Here is an 18,774-nt window from a genome sequence, read left to right on the forward strand (position 1 = left end):
CATTTATTTCTAAGGTGTTTTTTTGTTTTGTTTTGTTTTTTTCCAAATGTCTATTACTTTTTTTATTTGCATGCTTTATTTTTCTTCTGTTATTTAAATTTGACACAGAAGTTTTTAAGGCTGAATTAAAATTCTGAGAAAGTGTTTGCTTTTTCTGGAGAAACATAGAGAAAAGAAAGTCATTACCTTATGTAGCTTTCCAACCTCACTTCATAGTAACTCAGTTAGTACTGACTGGTGATGTAGAAGTTGTAAGAAAAAAGTCCTTGGGTCTCAGCCTTGGCTTGGACTAGAAGGGGAAAATAGGTTGTGCTTTATCATTTTAAAGTGAATCTAAAAGCTGATTGAATACATATTTTTTGAATTTGTTACTATAATGAATTATATTTGTTACTATAATGAATTGCCATGGTTTCCGATAATGCCATTGTTTCTGATAACTCTGATGAAGACATAAAGGCTATCTTAGGGCACAGAGCTATGAAGTCCAGACTCTCAATTAAAAAAGGACAAAAGCCAGTATGAAGTACATCAAAGCATCAGATTTAGAGAACATATGTGTCAAGTGAGGCATGGACTCCATTGCCGGCGCGGAATGAAGACCTTTATCTTAGATGCTCACAACTTTTTATACCCCCATAACTCTCCCTTTGTCACATGTACCTACTAGGTGCCTCCTGCGTGTTTATGTCTGGTGAAAGTACCTGTTGAGCTTGTCAACTCATTTGCGAGGTCTTTTGTTCATAATGTCTTTGTTTGTCCCACAACCCTATATCAATATATATGGAGACTTACATCACCCAAGAAGCCAGAGCAGACTTAGAAGTAGTTACAGATTCAGTACACATCATGCATGTCCTTTAACTGGTGCTGGTATGATCCATGCACCAAAAACCATGGAAAAGTAAGTAGCAACAGACAGTTCTGTCTCCAATACAAGTATTTGTACTGTGCTAATATGCTTTTGCTTGATATAAATTCTAGGTAAGAACTGCAGATTACAAATAAATAGGTAGATAATTAATTAAATAATTTGTGCTTCCAACTTAAACAAAATAAACCAATTCAGAAAATAAAGATAATAAGTAAATTGCAAAAGAATCATTTTTGTTTGTTTGTTTGTTTTTATTTATTTATTTATGTTATTTGATTATAAATATGTAGGTATGCAATTTGACTTATATGCATTCATAAAGGTGTATCTACTTCAGAAATGACTATCCTGAAGTAATGGGGATTATTATGTTATTGCAAATTCACCTCACAATAATATTAAGCTGTTTTAAATATCTAACTTGAAATCTCATGTACCAAAACCACACATATTTCCCATTTCTCATTGACTGGCAGATGGCTTCAGCTACCCACGTTTATTCATCTAAATTACACTGAAATTTAAGAGAAAAAAATAACTGGAATAAATGTTTTCCCTTTCCCTTTCCCTCTCCTCTCCTCTCCTCTCCTCTCCTCTTGCCTTCCCTTTCCTTTCTGTGTCTAAAAATGTGTTGTTGTTGCTGTTGTTGTTTAACTTTCTGTGTAAATTCAGCTTGGAAACTGTTCTTCCCCATTGTTACATCATCATTGTTAACAAATAATACTCTGCAGCTGGAATTAATCTGAAAGTTTTGCTCCTTATAAAGCTATGAGGTTTTAGCCAGAGTAAAATTCTGTACAATTTTTCAGTGTTTTCTTATTTTTGCAGTGCTAACAGTCAAAACATTTGTTTTAGTCAGTAATGTAAGTACATTAAGTGAATATGAGGATTACATCAGTTGGGTAAGAATATGGTGTATTTCATACTCATTTTTCAAGCTGAAATTGCACTTTAAAGCTCTGAAAATGATGACATAGCAGTTTGACTCCATCACTGCTCCAAGCCTTTTAACACCACTGCTGTACACATTAACACACTGGAACTTGCCTCAAAGTGGGGAATCACGTTCAAACCCTGAAGTATCAAATTAAGTGGTTCAAAAAACATTGTCAGCAGCTAATCACCCACTCTCTGCCTCAGGCAAGCATCTCCAGCTACTGAACTTCAGTCAACCTTCTCCTTAATTAGGGAATAAATATATACACATTAAAAAAAAAAAAAAAAAAAAAAAAAAAGTTAAAAGAGCAGTTTCATGTACTAATAGTTCTTAATATACAAATTGCATATTGTAACAAATCAATATAAAGAAAAAGAAAACAAGCACTCTGAAACTTCAGAAGCATTCCACACACAGTTCAGTGTATTTTGTTACAACATTAATTCACATCAAAACATAATTTATTTTATTTTTCTCTTAGACTTTTTCCTCAGATTTACTTTTTGGAGTGAAGAATGGATATTTATCTTGAGTTGACTTAAAGAGTTCATGTGTACATATTTAGGACAATTTTGTTAGTATTAATTTGCTCGTGAAAATGTTACATGAATACATTTGTAACTGAATTATGTTTTGAATGTAACAATTTGCTGTGAAGTACAATTTCAGTGAATATAATCTTAAGAATTCACCAAGAGCAGAAGTACTTTTGATGTAAAATATCCAGTTCATATATGATTATAAACAGTATGGAATTCAGGCAGAGCAACATAGCATTTGCAGTGATTCATTTTCATAATGCAAAAGAACATATATTTCCTAGTAAAGTAGTGTGGATTTTACTTTAGAAGGGACTTTATGAATGCTTACAGTCATACAATCATCTTCTTACAAAGTGCCAAGATTATATGTGTTCTTATAGTCCTGTTGCTAGAATTAGGGCAGTGAAATAAATGAAACAAGTGATGGCTATATGGTCATTCTGCAGAGCTATAGTGAGGAATCTCAGAGTGCAGTACCTTTGTGAGCCATCATTTAATTCCTGCTTTGTTCCTGATACAGCAGGAACAGTCTTTTGTTGAGGTGAATATATTATTTTACTATGGAAAACATTGATATAATTCTTTGTAGGCATCACCGACTAATTTTACTTTTTGGTACAGAATTCTTCATGTATTTACTGTAGTGGGCCATCACATTTCCAACGTTTCATCTCTCTACTTCCTTATCTGTGGAATTATAAGGAACTGAATTATAGATTATAAAAGTGGAAAGATTCCAAAATATTTCAAAGTCCAGTTGTTATCTCCATGGAGGAGATAACTATGGACCATGGACTCTTATTTTCAGTCCAATATACTCTGGACTCTTGTCCCACTCAATAATAGAACAACAACAACCTTCCTGAGGAATTGATTCCAATTCCTTCAGTTCCTTCAGTTGTTCCTTGTAGGGCATATTCTTCAAGCCCTTCACAAGCAGTGTTGCCCTTCTTTGGACCTGCTCCAGCACCTCAGGGTCCTTTCTGTACTGAGATGCCCAAAACTGAACACAGTACTCGAGCTGAGGCCTCACCAGTGCTGAATACCGGGGTACGATTACTTCCCTAGCCCTTCTCACCACACCATTCCTGATACAAGCCAGGATGCCACTGGCCTGCTTGGCCACCTGATCACACTGTTGGCTCATGTTCAGCATACTGTCCATCAGTACACCAAGGTCCCTTTCCATCAGGCAGATTTCCAGCCCCTCCTCCCCAAACCCGTAGGGTTGCCTTGGGTTCCTGTGATGCAGGACCCGACACTTGGCCCTATTGAAACTCATACAGTTAACCTTAATGCATCAATCAGTCTATCCAAGTCCCAGTGTTCCCCACAGGCAGACCAACGAGTTGATTGAACATTTCTTCTTGTTTTTTCCATGCTGACTACTCCTAAATCTTTATTAATCTTTATTAATCTTTATTATCTTCCAATTTCTAGGAGATGGCATTCAGAAGAAGTTGCTTCATCACCTTTTCAAGGACAGAGTTGAGGGTGCCTGGTATGTAGTTTCCCAGATCCTCCTTCTTACTCTTCTTATGAAAACTGGAATGACACTGGCTATCCACCAGTCTTCAGGCACCTCTACTGTTTAATTTGAAACCATTTCTCTTTGCTCTACCACTACAAATTGTGAAAAAGTCTGTTCTCTTCTGTTCTCTACTTTCTCGTGGAGGTACTTTACATGGAGGTACTGGAGCAGGTCCAGAGGAGGACAACAAGGCTTGGAAAATTAACCCTGTGATGAGAGGCTGAGGGAGCTGGGGCTGTTTAGTCTGAGGAAAAGGAGGCTGAGGGGAGACCTTATTGCTCTCTTCCAGTATCTGAAAGGTGCTTACAGTGAGAGAGGGGCAAGTTTCTTCTCACTGGTGACAGATGACAGGACGAGGGGAAATGTCCTCAAGTTGAACTAAGGTAAGTTTAGGTTGGACGTTAGGAAACGTTTCTTTACAGAAAGGGTTGTTAGACAATGGAATAGGCTCCCCAGGGAGGTGGTTGAGTCATCGTCTCTGGATGTGTTTAGGAGTCATTTGGATGTGGTGCTCAGATATATGATTTAGCAGAGGGTTGTTGGAGTTAGGGTACTATGGTTAGGCTGCAGTTGGACTTGATGATCTTTGAGGTCATTTCCAATCTGAATTCTATGATTCTATGATACTCAAAGTCCACCTTCAGAAAATGACAGGCTGCTATCAGGCTGAACAGCCCCAGCTTTCTCATCCTGTCCTCATGGGAATTTGGGGGAGGGGGTGAGAGGGGTGGGGAGGGGGGTTGTTATATCCCTTGGATCATTTCTGTGACCCTCCTTTGGATACACTCCAACAGGTCTATGTCTCTCCAGTACTGATAACTCCGCATCTGGATGCAGTTCTCCAGGTAAGATCTCACCGGCATTTCATTTTGTACAGAATAGCTGTTATTTACTATCATGTATATTAAATATATATACTTAGATAATAATAATTATATATATATATATATATAATATAATAATTTTATATATAAGAAATTAAATATAGTATGTATAACTATCTTGTCACTGGAGAAATTGCTGATGTAACTATACATTGTAAAGTTTAAGTAACACCTAAATGTGTTTCAACCAAATGTTTTTGACATGTTTTTGTTCTATGGACCAGTGTGCCCCTGATCTCTTATCCACTCACCAGTTGCTACCCATAGTTGCAGCAGCAGGAAGGACAGGAGTCTTAGCAGCAGGACATTATTTGGCTACTCTGATTGCTTAGATTACTGATGTCTAGAATAGTGAGGATCTTGAGCATCTATCTGCAGGTTTCCGAAATGGATTTGATGAATGCATAAATATTGAGTATATTGCACCGAACTATTACAAGTAGTAAAAATTTCAATTTTCTTCTTTAATTGCTGATCTTCTCTTTATGCAGATTGCTCAGTATTAGCTTAATTCATCCACACTACTCAGCAAATGAGACCACCTGATTATAGTCAATAGCTCAAATATGAATTACTTCTTACCTGTGAAGTTGTGATGAAAAGATGGAGCTGTAGAGACTGTTATGTTGAAAAACAGCTGTGATTTATAAGAGTGCCTCAGCTACTTTAAGTGTGTATTCACTTGTTTCATGAATGAAAACAAGTCTGATTCTGAGCTCTAAAGAAAAACAGTTCTTTATTCTGATATGTAGTCTCTTATAAAGTGAACTCGAGAACAATCAGGTACAAAGAAGGAAATAAGATTGTTTCCTTCCCCTTTTCTTGACTGTTGACTGATCAAGCAGGATTTTGTGAAAAGAGTGTCAAAACATATGTGAAAAATAAAGAGTTAGAGAGGATATTTATTAGTGGAAAAGATACTGCAATGAGGATAAGTCAAGAGATATTAACAAGATGCAGCATGCACTGCAAGTGAAGGAAGGGTAGTGTCTTGCTCCAATTTAGGAGTGAGGCAAGGTTCTTTCGATATGTTATGCCTGGCATGAGATTAAGAAGAGCATTCAAATGTTGATCCGACCAGTTTATTAGAAATGATAGACAATTGAGGGGATGAGGAAGGGAGAGCGACGAATATCAAAATTAGGGTGATGGGGAAGGGAAAGTACGCGATAGAAAAAGGTAGAAAAGAGCAAGGATTACGTTAAAGTGGGGAATAGTCACCTCCTGGATACAGCAGCGTCCCGTAGCATGTTGTTAATGTTGGTCCGAGGCAAAATAAGCGTAGGGGAGAGCAGCAGCAGAGTAGCAGGCTGCAGGCAGCAGATCAGTGAAACGCAGAGAAGACGGTCAGAGTAGTGAGGTCTCAAGGAGCCGAGTCTCGGGCAGTGAGGTCCCACGGAGCAGAGTCTCGAGCATCAATCCCAGGAGAGACAGTAGGCAGCAGTAGGACGACGGTGGAGGAATCTGAGGTCAGTTACCTAAAAGGTTCTTCAGCATGCAGGCATCTTCTTCAGCATGCAGGCGTTCACGTAGAGAGGCATCTGATGACAGAAAACCTCCTTGTTTCCGTAGTGAGGCATCTGGTGTCAGAAAACCTAAATTCGGGGTTTGTACGTGCCCTTTTTATCCTACTTCTTCCCAGCCTTCGTGACATTTCTGGAAGGCTCGGGTCAGAGTCATGTGAATTCCTCGGAGATGGCCATCTTCCTTGAGATAGACCCACACAAAAAAGACCACTTTAGGGCCAATAATCAGCATCTTATCTCTCTTTCGTAGCTCCCAGACTTGTCCATCTCTTGAACAAAGGGATTTCTCGAACCTTGGTTCCTGTGTGTCTAAGACAAAGGGAGTCCTGGAACCTTGGCCAGGACTTGCCTGAACTTGTCCATTTCAGCAAACTTTGAGACAGTAATGTAAAAAGCATGGCCTCTTACAGGTAGACAACTCTTTTAGTATCTACCTGGCTTCTTCAGCAAGGATATTGTATTGCCTGATGTGTTTTACAGCTAGCAGTTGCTGTGGGATGCTGGTGGTAGGTCTTAAGGAACATTTCTAAAGGATAGGACCCAGAGAATATGCACCAAAATGCATTTGATCTCAGATGTATATTTTGTGGTTTCTTTTTCTCTTAGAAATTTTATTCATTGCCAGTTAGAAACAAACACAGCCTTCCTTCCAGATACAATTGACAGTAGGCTATAGAAAAACATTAAAATCTTATATCTGTGATATCTAGTCTATACACTATAGCACATGAAATGTCAAATATCAAGTTTTGACTTAACAGAAAGAGAGCAACATTCAACCTTAAGTTATGCAATCAGGGCTACCCTTCCATTGTTTAACTCTCTTTTGTGTGTGTTAATGCTTGCTTCCAGGTCTTTTCTAAGGAGTAAGAGCATTTGCAGAGGAGTGATTACTAGGAGCTGGTGCAATATGGAAATCTTTATCACGTTTTAAGGAAAAAAAAATAAATGACAGCACAGAATGAGGATGATGCTTCTGCTGGCCACCTACATAAGCAATTAAAATTCAAAGTGTCTTTGAAGCAATTTAAATCCTTCAATTGATCTTCTTATCTACTCTCTAGTTAGAACTTCTCTGGAAACAATGAACTACCTTCTTTATTACAGTTGATGTGATTTTAACAGTAAATAAAAATCCAATTTGATAGACCTATGTGCAGTACTACTTCGTTCTCTTTCAATGCCATTCTTCTAAAAATAGGAATGTATGAACTCGTTCTGAAGATGTTTACATATGAAAATTATCAAATTTACAAGTAAATATCTGTCCCATGGCATTTCTTGCATTAAAATTTAAGTGAAGCAGTGATAAATAAATACACCCAGGGTTAATGAATTTTACTAAACATTACTAAAATGGCAATGCATTGGCTCAGTTACAGTTAAATCTGTGAGTAGCCATTATGCTAATGAAATCATTAAAGCTGTGTTCATTGACATGTTACTTGAAAAGCTGTTTCATAAAGCTCTTCACGTTTTGAGAATAAAACAGAGCTTGGAAATAATCATCTTTGAACATGAAGAGCCAGAAAATAGATAATGCAAGAGACAGATATCAAAACTGTTTACATCTGAAGGTCTAGATTCAAGTGGTGTTAAGTGGTCGGCAAAAATATTTAGAATGTTTTCATTATAAAATACAAATGAAGCATTAACACATTTCCAAATTATTTTTTTCTCCTCCTGACTTAATGAATCTAACATTTGACTCCGAGCAAATGTAACCTGATCCCAGTACCTTCCATTCTTTCTCTTCATTTCCTCCAACTACTTTAAGAATTTAATTACTGTTAAAACAAACAAACAAACAAACAAATAATAACAACAAAACAACGACTGTGATTCCATAACAGTATTGTGTATATAACCTTAATGTTTCAGTCTGACACTTCTATTCACAAAAATCACAGGTGCTTGGCTTCAGAGATATACAGAAAATTTTCACAGAAAAGTGTATATTTTTTACATTTCTTGCCGTGACAATCCTCAGTATGACTGCCATTCATGATTCCTTCACTATCATAATAATAAAATATCTCAGATGTTGGAGACAGAAACACAGTCAGAACAATTTCCCATCAAAGTTAAGAAAAATATTTGAAGATGTGAGATTTTAAAACTGAGAATGCTACTTTACATTTTTAGTGCTTTCTCCTTACCAGTTTGTGATACATTTGTCCTTATTCTTCAGTCTTAAACAGCTTTCTCATGTTGAGCATTGTAACTGGTTTGCCAAGGTCTCGGAAAAAAACAGAGTGGTTTACTATGGCTGCCAAGTGAAGTCCTCAGTGACTAGAAGAAGGGAACCATCACTACCACTTTTAAGAAAAATAGAAAGGAAAATCCAGGAAACAACAGACTTCATGAGCCTCACATCTGTGCTGAGGAAGATCATGGAACAGATCCTCCTGGAAGAGATGTTAAGCCACATTCAAGAAGAGGTGATACAAAACAGACAGCATGGCTTTACCAAGGGCAGGTTATGACAGATTAATCTGGTGGACTTCTGTGATGGAGTGATAGCAGCAGTGGACAAAGGAAGAGCAAATGATATCATCTGCCTGGACTTCTGCAAGGTCTTTTACATGGTTTGAAATTACATTCCCATCTCTAAACTGTAAAGGATTTGAAGGTTGGATTTTTCGGTGGATAAATAATTGATTGGATGGTCACAGTCAAAGGGTTGTGGTCAATTACTTTGTCTCCAAGCGGAGGCCAGTGATCACAAGTAGTGTTCCCCAGGAGTCTATTTTGGGACCAGCACTCTTTAACATCTCTATCAATGACCTGGAGTGTGGGGCTGAACATAATCTCATTCAGTCTGCTGATGACACCAAGCTGGATGGTGCAGTTGACACAACAGAAAGAAAAGATGTCATCTAAAGGCACCTGAAGAAGCTCGAAAAGTGTGCTCATGTGAACCCAATGGAATCAGGGCAATCCCAGGTAATTATACAGACTAGAAGAAGTATTCCTTGAGAATAGCCCTGCAGAGGAGTTAGGTGTTCTAGTAAATGAAAAGCTGGGCATATGACAACAATTTGCTTGCAGTCCAGAAAGACAACTGCTTCCTGGGTTGTATCAAAAGAGGGGTGACCAGTCCTAGTGAAGCCCAACTTGGAGTACGACATCCAGATCTGTCGACACTATTCCAAGAAAGACATGGAGCTGCTAAAGAGAGTCCAGAAGAGAACTACATGGATGATCAGAGGGCTGGAGCACCTCTCCTATGAAGAAAATCTGAGGGAGATGGTCTTGTTCATTTTGGAAAAGGCAAAGGTACAGAGAGACCTCATTGCAGCCTTCAAGTACTTAAATGGAGCTTACAAGTAGGAGGAGCACAGACTTATTACAATGATTATTACAGTGATGGAACATAAAGGAATGGCTTTAAACTAAAATGTGGTAGATTTTTATTAGATATCAGGAGGAATTTGTTTATTCAGAGGGTAGAGAGAACCTGGAATAGGTCATCCAGGAAAGATGAAGATGTCTAATTCCTGGTAGAGTTCAAGGCCAAGTAGGATGAGGTCCTGGGCCACCTGATCTAGTGGACATGAAATCTGTACATGCGTGGGGGTTGGAACTAGATGATCTTTAAGGTCCCCTTCAACCCAAGACATTCTATGTTTATGGTGTCACTGATCAAATGTCCCCCATCTGAATTAAAAAAAAAATTAAAAAAAATGTACATAACAGTTATTAGTAATGGTATGTTCTTGTAATGGTATGTTCTTGTTAATATAGTGTAAATAATTTTGCTGTTAAATGAAGGCTGTAAAAACCTACACAAAAACTGTGTTGGACAACTGTGACTTTTTCCACCTCCACACCAAGCTGTTTTTAAGAAGGTAAGACAGGAATAATGACAGAGTAATAGAATTTATTCTCTTGAAGGCCTGAAGGCACTTTTAAAAAACTTTGTAATTCCACAGTGTCAGAAATATTTTCTTAATCAGCATAGGCACCTGATCTTTTTCCATTACAAGGTCATTAAAGCAATTTAATAAGATATTCAGTCTTCACTGCACCAACTGAAAGCTAAAGGTTAATTAACCATTAAGGTTTTTGATTACAATCTTTTTACTAATCTTATTCAGACAGATTTTTGATCCTAAACAGTAGGAGTTTATATTTTTTACTGTAGGGATTTTAGCATCTCAGCTTCTCTTTGGTGTTACTTCAATTTTTCACCTGGCTCTGAGGTGTGGAGAACTTACTCATACCTGCCATACTATTTCTCACTGTCTTCTTTAAAGCCTTGGAGAATCTGATGCATTGTAAATATGACTAGATTGTTATGTGTGTTATATACAATTACTCTGTCTCCTTTTGTATGCTTCATAGTAGAATCTGCATACCCACACTTGGAGGTAAGCTATTTTACATGATTTCAATGATATAAGGTTGTCAGATAGCTGAGCAAAGCAATGAATTATTAAATTTTCATCATTTGTATAGTATCATCCAAGAGCATGGTTCCTGATGGAATCCACTTGAGGATTCTTCAGGAGCTGGTGGGGGTGACTGTCAGGATGCTTTGAACCATCTATCAGCATTTCTGATTAACCAGACAAGTCCCAGAGTTCTGCTAGCATGACTCTTATCTGCAAGAAGTGTCATAAGGAGGATCTGGGGTGCTACAGACATTCAACCTGAACTTGTAGCCAGGAAAGATTATAGAGAAGATCATACTAAGAGAGATGGCATACGAGGGCCATCTGGAAGTCAGGCCTAGCAATCAAGGGTTCATGAGAGGCAAGTCCCAAGTCAAGAGGCTTGACCAATCTGACCTCCTTCTGTGATTAAGTTATTCACAGGGCAGATAAGGAAAAGGCTGTTGACATAGTCTACCTAGACTTCAGCAAAGCCTTTGACAGTGTCTTCCTCAGTATTCTCCTGGAAAAGCTGTTGGCCCATGGCTTAGGCAGGTACTCTGTTGGGTAAAGAACTGGCTGCATGGTCAGGCCCAGAGAGTGGTTGGTGGTGAATGAAGATAAATCCAGGCGGTAACATGAGCGGTGTTTCCTGGGACTGGTGCTGGGGCCTGTCCTATTCCATACCTTTATTGAAGACCTGGACAAGGGAGTTGAGTGCACTCTCAGTCAGTTTGCAGATGACACCTAGTTAGCAGGAAGTGCCAATCTGACTAAGGGTAGGAAGGCCCTACAGGGGAATCTGGGCAGGCTGGATAGCTGGGCCAAGGCCAAGGGAATTAATTTTGACAAGACCAAGTGATGGGTCTTGCACTTTGGCCATAACAGTATCGGGCAGCTCTACAGGCTTGGGTCAGAGTTGCTGGAAGACTGTTGAAGTTGTTTTGTTTTCTTGTGTGTGTGTGTGTGTTGTTTTTTTTGGTTTTTTTTTTTTTTCATTTCTGTATCTGGTAGTCTGAAAAGGAAATATATAGCAACAAAGTGGCATGATGGCTGCAGACAGAAGTAGCCTGTCTCCAAGAGGTAAGAGGATTCTAGCCAAGGAACTGGCAGGACTTATTGAAAGGTCTTTAAACTAGGTATGAAGGGGGAAGGGGACAAAATGAGGGCCACTAGGGTTGAGTGGGTAGTTTGAGGCTCAAAACAGACCTTGACAGGTGAAGAGGGTGGAGTTCAAAGGGATGGAGAGGGGCAGGGTGATGCTGCTTCCCTAAAGTGCCTGTACACTAATGAGCATCACATGGGAAATAAACAGAAAGAGGTGGAGATCTGTGTGCGGTCAAAGACCATGATCTCATTGCAGTCATGGAGATGTGGTGGGACAGCTCGCATGACTGGAATGTTGTCATGGATTTCTATGTGCTTTTTAGGAAAGATTGGCTGGCAAGTCAGGGTGGTGGAGTTGCTCTTTATGTGAGAGAGCAGCCAAAATGTATTGAACTCCACCTGAGAGAGAGTGGTATAGCAGTGGAAAGCATGTGGGTGAGAATTAAGGGGCAGGCTAGTAAGAGTGACACTGTTGTGGGTGTGTACTACACACCCCTGATCAGGAGGAAGAGGTTGATGAGGCCTTCCGTAAACAACTGGAAGTATTGTCATGATCCCAGGTGCTGGTGCTTATGGAGGACTTCAATTATCCAGATATTTACTGGATGAGAACATGGCCAGGCACATGCTGTCCAGATGGTTCTTGCAATGTGTTGAAGAGAACTTTCTGATGCAAGTGATGCAACTTCTGATGCAAGGAACCAACAAGGGGAGGGGTGTTACTGGACCTTATTCTCACTAACAAGGAAGGACTTGTTAAGAAAGTAAAGGTTGGGGGCAGCTTGGATTGCAGTGGCTATGAGATGGTGGAGTTCAAGATCCTGAATGGAAGTAGCAAAGCAAAAAGTAGGATTGCTACCGTGGACTTTAGAAGTGCCAATTTTGACCTCTTCTGAGACCTACTTGGAGCTATCCCATGGGCTAGGGTTTTAGAAGGTAAGAGGGCCTGTGAGAGCTGGTCAGCATTTAAACAGCTCTTCTTCCAAGCTCAGGATCAGTGAGTCCCTGTGAGCAAGAAATCAAAAAAGGGTGGCAGGAGACCTGTATGGAGGAGCAAGGAGCTCATGCACAAACTCAAAAGGAAGAAGAAAGCTCATGAAATGTGGAAAAAGGGTCTGATCACTTGGGAAGAATATAGAAATGTTATCAGGGCCTGCAGGGATGTGACAAGAAAGGCTAAAGCCCACCCGGAATTGAATCTGGCAAAGGTGATAAAGGATAATAAAAAAGGCTTTTTAAAGTATGCTAACGGTAAAAGGAAGACTAGGGAGAATGTGGGTCCCCTGCTAAGAGAGGGGGGTGTTCTGGTAACAGGAGAACGTGGAGATACTGAATGCCTTCTTTGCTTCTGTCTTCAGTGAAAAAGCTCTCCCTCAGAAATCCCAGACCCTGGAGGTTAATGAGAGAGTCTGGACAATAGGAGACTTCCCTTTAGTCAGGGAAGAGGTGGTCCATGAGCACCTAGGCAATACCAGTGTTCATAAATCCATGGGACCCAATGGGGTGCATCCATGGGTGCTGAGGGAGCTGGCAGAGGTGACTGCTGAACCACTTTCTGTCATCTTTGAGAGGTCTTGGAGAATGGGGGAGGTGCCTGAAGACTGGAGGATAGCCAGTGTCACTCCGGTCTTCAAAAAGGGCTTATCAGGAGTAGTCAGCATGGGTTCGCCAAGGGGAGGTAATGCTCGACCAACCTGATAGCCTTCTATGATGTTGTCACTGGCTGGGTGGATGGGGGGAGAGTGGTGGATGTAGTCTACCTTGATTTCAGCAAGGTATTTGATACTGTCTCCCACTACATCCTTATAACAAAGCTGAGGAAGTGTGGGATAGGTGAGTGGACAGTGAGGTGTTTTGAGAACTGGCTGACTAGCAGAGCACAAAGGGTCATCTCAGACTGGTGCAGAGGCTGGTTGGAGTCCTGTAACTAGTGATGTCCCCAGGGGTCAGTGCTGGGTCCAGTCTTGTTCAGCATCTTCATCAATGACATTGACAAGGGCATAGTGCCCAGCCTCAGCAAGTTTACTGATGATACGAAGTTGCGGGGATTGGCTGACACTCCTGAAGGCTGTGCTGACAGTCAGTGAGACCTGGACAGGATGGATAGCTGGGCCAGATAAGGTTTAACAAAAGCAAGTGTAGAGTTTTGCACCTAGGGAGGAATAATTGCATGCACCAGTACAGGTTGGGGGATGACCTGCTGGAGAGGAGCTCTGCTGAGAGAGACCTGGGTGTCCTGGTGGACAACAGGTTGGTCATGAGCCAGCAGGATGCCCTTGTAGCCAAAAAGGCCAATGGCATTCTGGGGTTCATAAAAAAAGAGTGTGGCCAGCAGGTCAAGGGAGGTGATCCTCTCCCTCTACTCTGCACTGGTAAGGCCTCATCTAGAGTACTGTGTTCAGTTCTGGGCTCCCTAGTATAAAAAAGACAGAGATCTCTTGGAAAGAGTCCAGCAGAGGGCCACAAAGATGGTGAAGGACCTGGAGCATCTCCCCTGTGAAGAAAGTCTAAGTGAACTGGGTCTGTTTAGTCTTGAGAAAAGAAGACTGAGAGCGGACTTGATCCAGGTCTATATATATCTGAGGTGTGGAGGGCAAAGTGGTGAGGCCAGACTCTTTTCAGCAGTGTGTGGAGACAGGACGAGGGGAAACGGCCAGAAACTGGCAGAATGTGCACAAGAGCTTCCTTATGGTCAGGGTGACGGAGCACTGGAGCAGGCTGCCCAGGGGGGTTGTGGAGTCTCCTTTTCTGGAGATATGCAAGACACCCCTGGACACCTACCTGTGAGACCTGGTGTAACGAACTGGCTTTGGCAGGGGAGTTGGACTTGATGACCTCTGGAGGTCCCTTCTAACCCCTACGATTCTGCGATTCTGTGTTTCTGTTAAAGTAATCATTACAGATTCAAAACAACAATAACAGTAATAATAAAGAATTCCTGTAGCAAAGACCTCTTTGTATGACTTTATATTAGCAACTGTAACACCACAAACAAACTGCAAATGTTACAGTATTGTGTTCTATTGTCACTATACTTTATGTCTCAGAAAGTCCAAGCCACTGAAGGACACTAGTCATAGGCTTACTTATTAGTATAACATCTTTTCCTGTAATCTGAATTTCTAAATTGTGCTCAAAGAATGCTTCCAGGGGTGTAGACAGTACAGATGTATTATTTCTTTTTATACAGAGAAAAGACTAATACTTGGATTGGCATGAATAATACAGCCCTTACAGAAAATAAGAGTTAGTAATGTGGATTCCCATTAGCTGACAGAAATAAAACATACAAAGACTGTCACCAGTACATTTCATAGGAAGCATGCGAACAATCTCTTCTGGGCTTTTGCAAATGTTCACAGAGAGTTCTTGTACTTCACAGAATCATAGAATTGTAGGGGTTGGAAGGGACCTCTAGAGATCATCGGGTCCAACCCCCCTGCCAAAGCAGGTTCCCTACACCTACACTTGTGGCAGGAACTTGCAGAATGGGGCCATAACCCTGCATCTTGTCCTGCACCAGGCTATGCACACTCAATGTAGCTCAGCATAAGGGAAGTAAATAGAACACTTTGAAAGTAATGTCTCTTATTGTTTCAATTGAAAATACAACAAATTCAAAGAGCACAATAACACTATTTGATAGAGAAAATTCTTAGCTACATAACACTATTTTTCAACTTAGTTACCACCATTAGCTATGCATTTTTGCTAGCTATGAACAAGAGTCTTCATGCTGCACTCATCAAAATCTGCACCAGCAGAGGTGACCCACTGTCAGTGTCACCACTGCTGAAACACACCACCCATCAGTTAACTGTGCTCATCCACTTGGTCTCCATAAACATTTATCAGTCATTGAGGAATATCAGTGGGTGCTATTTTTTACCACATGGAGGTGTTTATTCACATACCATTGCTTCATATGCTCTTCCATGTCAGATGCCACTCTGTCAGATTGCTCCTCTGCAGCCATGTATCACACAGTAACAAAATATAATGGAATATTTATTGTTTGGAATGTTCAGTCTCTACTGCCATACCACCAACATCCACCTCTGACTTCATGGGCCAACATAATAAAATAGGAAGCACTACTTTCAGAGCAGCCCTTGTAGATAAAGGGAGAATTATCATCTACAGGGAGGTGTACTGAGATCATATGGAAAAGCTGAGGAATGGTTGGAAATTCAGAGATATCTAGTCTCCATCACCAGGCTTGTTATTTCTCCTATTGAATCTCCTGTGGTCTGACACCTCATGAACCTGACAGATTCAGAGAGTCAATAGACTGCTTGAAAGGGGTTCATGAAAGATACTTAAGTGGGAATATAGCTATAATAAAGAGTAAACTTGCCAAATAAATAAATAAACAAATAAGAGCAGGTCAAACAGGCTTTGCATCAGATATGAATGTGTGTGTTCTATTGCAGTTCCAAGAATTACAATGTGAATTTCCAGTTCATTTGGCATACTGATGCCTTGAAACTCTGCTTAGCATATAAAGCAGGAGTACCTAAGTGATATTCTATTATCACTGTGTATTTCTGCCTACTAAGAGGCATCTTTATAAAGAACAAGTATATAATTTCAGATTATTTTTTCACTCCTGAGGACACTGTAGATCTCTTGAATAATACAAGTGACCTTTATTATTTCATCCACATGTAGGCAGAGAACAATATGATACCACAGTGTCACAGAGAATAGAAATGAGATACTGTGTGTATATATATATATATATATATGCTTTAATGTCATCAGATCATCCCCCTTCAGTCCTGAACAGTAAAATTTGGTCCAGACAAAAATGAAATTATCCACAAGGTTTTATTTTTCCATTTTGAATGCTCTTTCATTCTTTCCATTCTATCCCAGATTATGGTCTCGTTATTTGTTTGTTTGTTTTGTTTTGTTTTCAGATGAGAATGTTTTCAAGAGTGGTGCACAATTTTGTGTTTTTATATTGAGGTGACAAAACAGTAGGCTCCGCAGTATCGGTGCTTTTCTAATACTATTGTACTGATCTCTTCCTCAGTAAGAATTAGTAGCCTGAAAGACACAAGTGCTGTTGCCAAATGCTTAGGGATTCCCATTTAATATATGTTTGATTCTTGGTTTTGTTTAGTCAAGGACAATTTGGTGGTAACATGACAAATATATATATACATATATATATATATATATAAGTATATAAATTTTAGTGAAATACAGTATTTTACTATGCAACAGCTTGCATAGTAAAAGGTTTTATTTTTGAAACTGGAAAATAATTTTTCATTCTCTTTTGTAAGAATAGCTGTCTGATCAGCAATCTGAGGGATGAACAGAAGTGGGGGAGTGGGGTAGTCATAGTTTAACTTTTTGTCTACCCCCTCCTATTTTTTTCTTGACATGTTGCTCTACCTAGCATACCAGGTTCACTTAACATTTCTCACAGAAAGAGAAAATAGTTCATATTTTTCTCAAAAAACTCAGTTTCTCAACATAGTAATTGTTTATATAATAGTATCAGCTTTTGTATCTGTCCATTAAGACTATTCTGTAAGAGAAAACACGTGGAAGTTCCAAGAATTCCTATTCCATTGTGGAATGGTATATGTGTGTTTATGATGGTGCCAAACATGGTTTCAGCATATTTCACTTCAGCATATTTCGATGTGAAAAGCAATTTAGTATTGCTCATTTGCTTAAGATATTATTTCAAGGAAAGCATATGGAATAACCTATTTATGTGATACATTTACGGATTTCAGATTTATTTTTTATCTCTGACAAAAGTTTACCCTGGTGACATTGAAGGCTGTGATCCTTGACCAGCTTCACTACCTTTAGCCCTCTGTAATTTGGACATGCTTAAATTAGAAAACAAAGGTGCTTAATTCTCTATCACAGAGCATCTACCTAAAACCTACCCATGTTCAGATGTGCAAAGATAGGATCAGGAAGGCTAAAGCACAGGCTGAATTAAACTTAATGAAGAATGTGAAAAATGACAAGAAGGGATTATTAGGTACATTGGACATAAGAGATGATAGATAAACGAGAGTGTTCCACATCAGGTAGATGAGAAGGAAGAACTGGCTTCCTCAGACCTGGAGAATGCTGAGGTATTTAACTAGTCAAAGCAAGTTCAGAGAAGGGCCATGAGGATGATCAAAGGGCTGAGCACCTCTTGTAGGAAGAAAGTTTGCGGGAATTGGCCTTGTTTACCTCGGAGAAGAGAAGGCTCTGGGAAGACCTTGTTATAGCTATAGCCTTGCAGTGTTTGAAGGGAGCTTACAAGCAGGAGGGGGACTGTTTTTTAAAATATCTGATAGTGATAGGATAAGGGGAAATGGCTTTAAACTAAAAGAGTGTAGAATCAGACTAGATATTATGAAAAAAATCTTTACTCAGAGGGTGGTGAGTCACTGGAACAAGATACACAGAGAAGTTTTGGACGACCCATTCTTAGAGGTGTTCAAGGCCAGGGTGGACGGGATGCTGGGATGATCTAGCTGATTGTAACCCTGCTAGTGGCAGGGGCACTGAAACTAGGTGATCTTTAAACTCCCTTCCAATCTATCATTCTATGACTCTATGATTCAGAGATTCTAAGCCAGTATACTAAGATAAGTGTTTACTTAACATGGTTTACTCAGGAGGGGTGGAACCCTTTAACTACAGTTAAAGTCCATAAGAGTGTGAATGATGACAAATGACTTCCACTCTAACCTGATTCTCAATATAAATAAATTAATTAATTAATTAATTAATTAATGCTATTTGCCACCCATGCTCTAGTGGTTTTGACATGATCCAAGAAGTTGAATACAATTTTGTTTTACTGGGAAACGCTCCTTCCAGAGGACTTGGGTGTGAAATTTACAGATTCAATCTGAAGTATAATACTTTCCAGGAAATATTTTTATTTTTATTTTTATTTTTATTTTTATTTTTATTTTTATTTTTATTTTTATTTTTATTTTTATTTTTATTTTTATTTTTATTTTTA

General features: G+C 39.5%; 1 long non-coding RNA gene across 3 annotated transcripts in view; it reads left to right on the plus strand.

Moving 5' to 3' along the window:
* LOC107309477 overlaps nt 1-18,774 on the plus strand; it is a 103,983-nt gene that overhangs the window by 13,370 nt on the left and 71,839 nt on the right. Inside the window, exons 2-4 of one of the 3 annotated variants that reach the window (XR_001553193.2) lie at nt 3,794-3,854; nt 4,679-4,729; nt 8,486-11,820. This is a non-coding gene — a long non-coding RNA (uncharacterized LOC107309477). Of the gene's footprint in view, nt 1-3,793; nt 3,855-4,678; nt 4,730-7,146; nt 7,444-8,485; nt 11,821-18,774 lie in introns of those variants that run through there. The other 2 variants (XR_001553192.2, XR_004306086.1) reach the window with 2 other exon arrangements.

This window comes from Coturnix japonica, chromosome 2, assembly GCF_001577835.2.
Source record: "Coturnix japonica isolate 7356 chromosome 2, Coturnix japonica 2.1, whole genome shotgun sequence".
NCBI classification, from domain to species: Eukaryota; Metazoa; Chordata; class Aves; order Galliformes; family Phasianidae; genus Coturnix; species Coturnix japonica.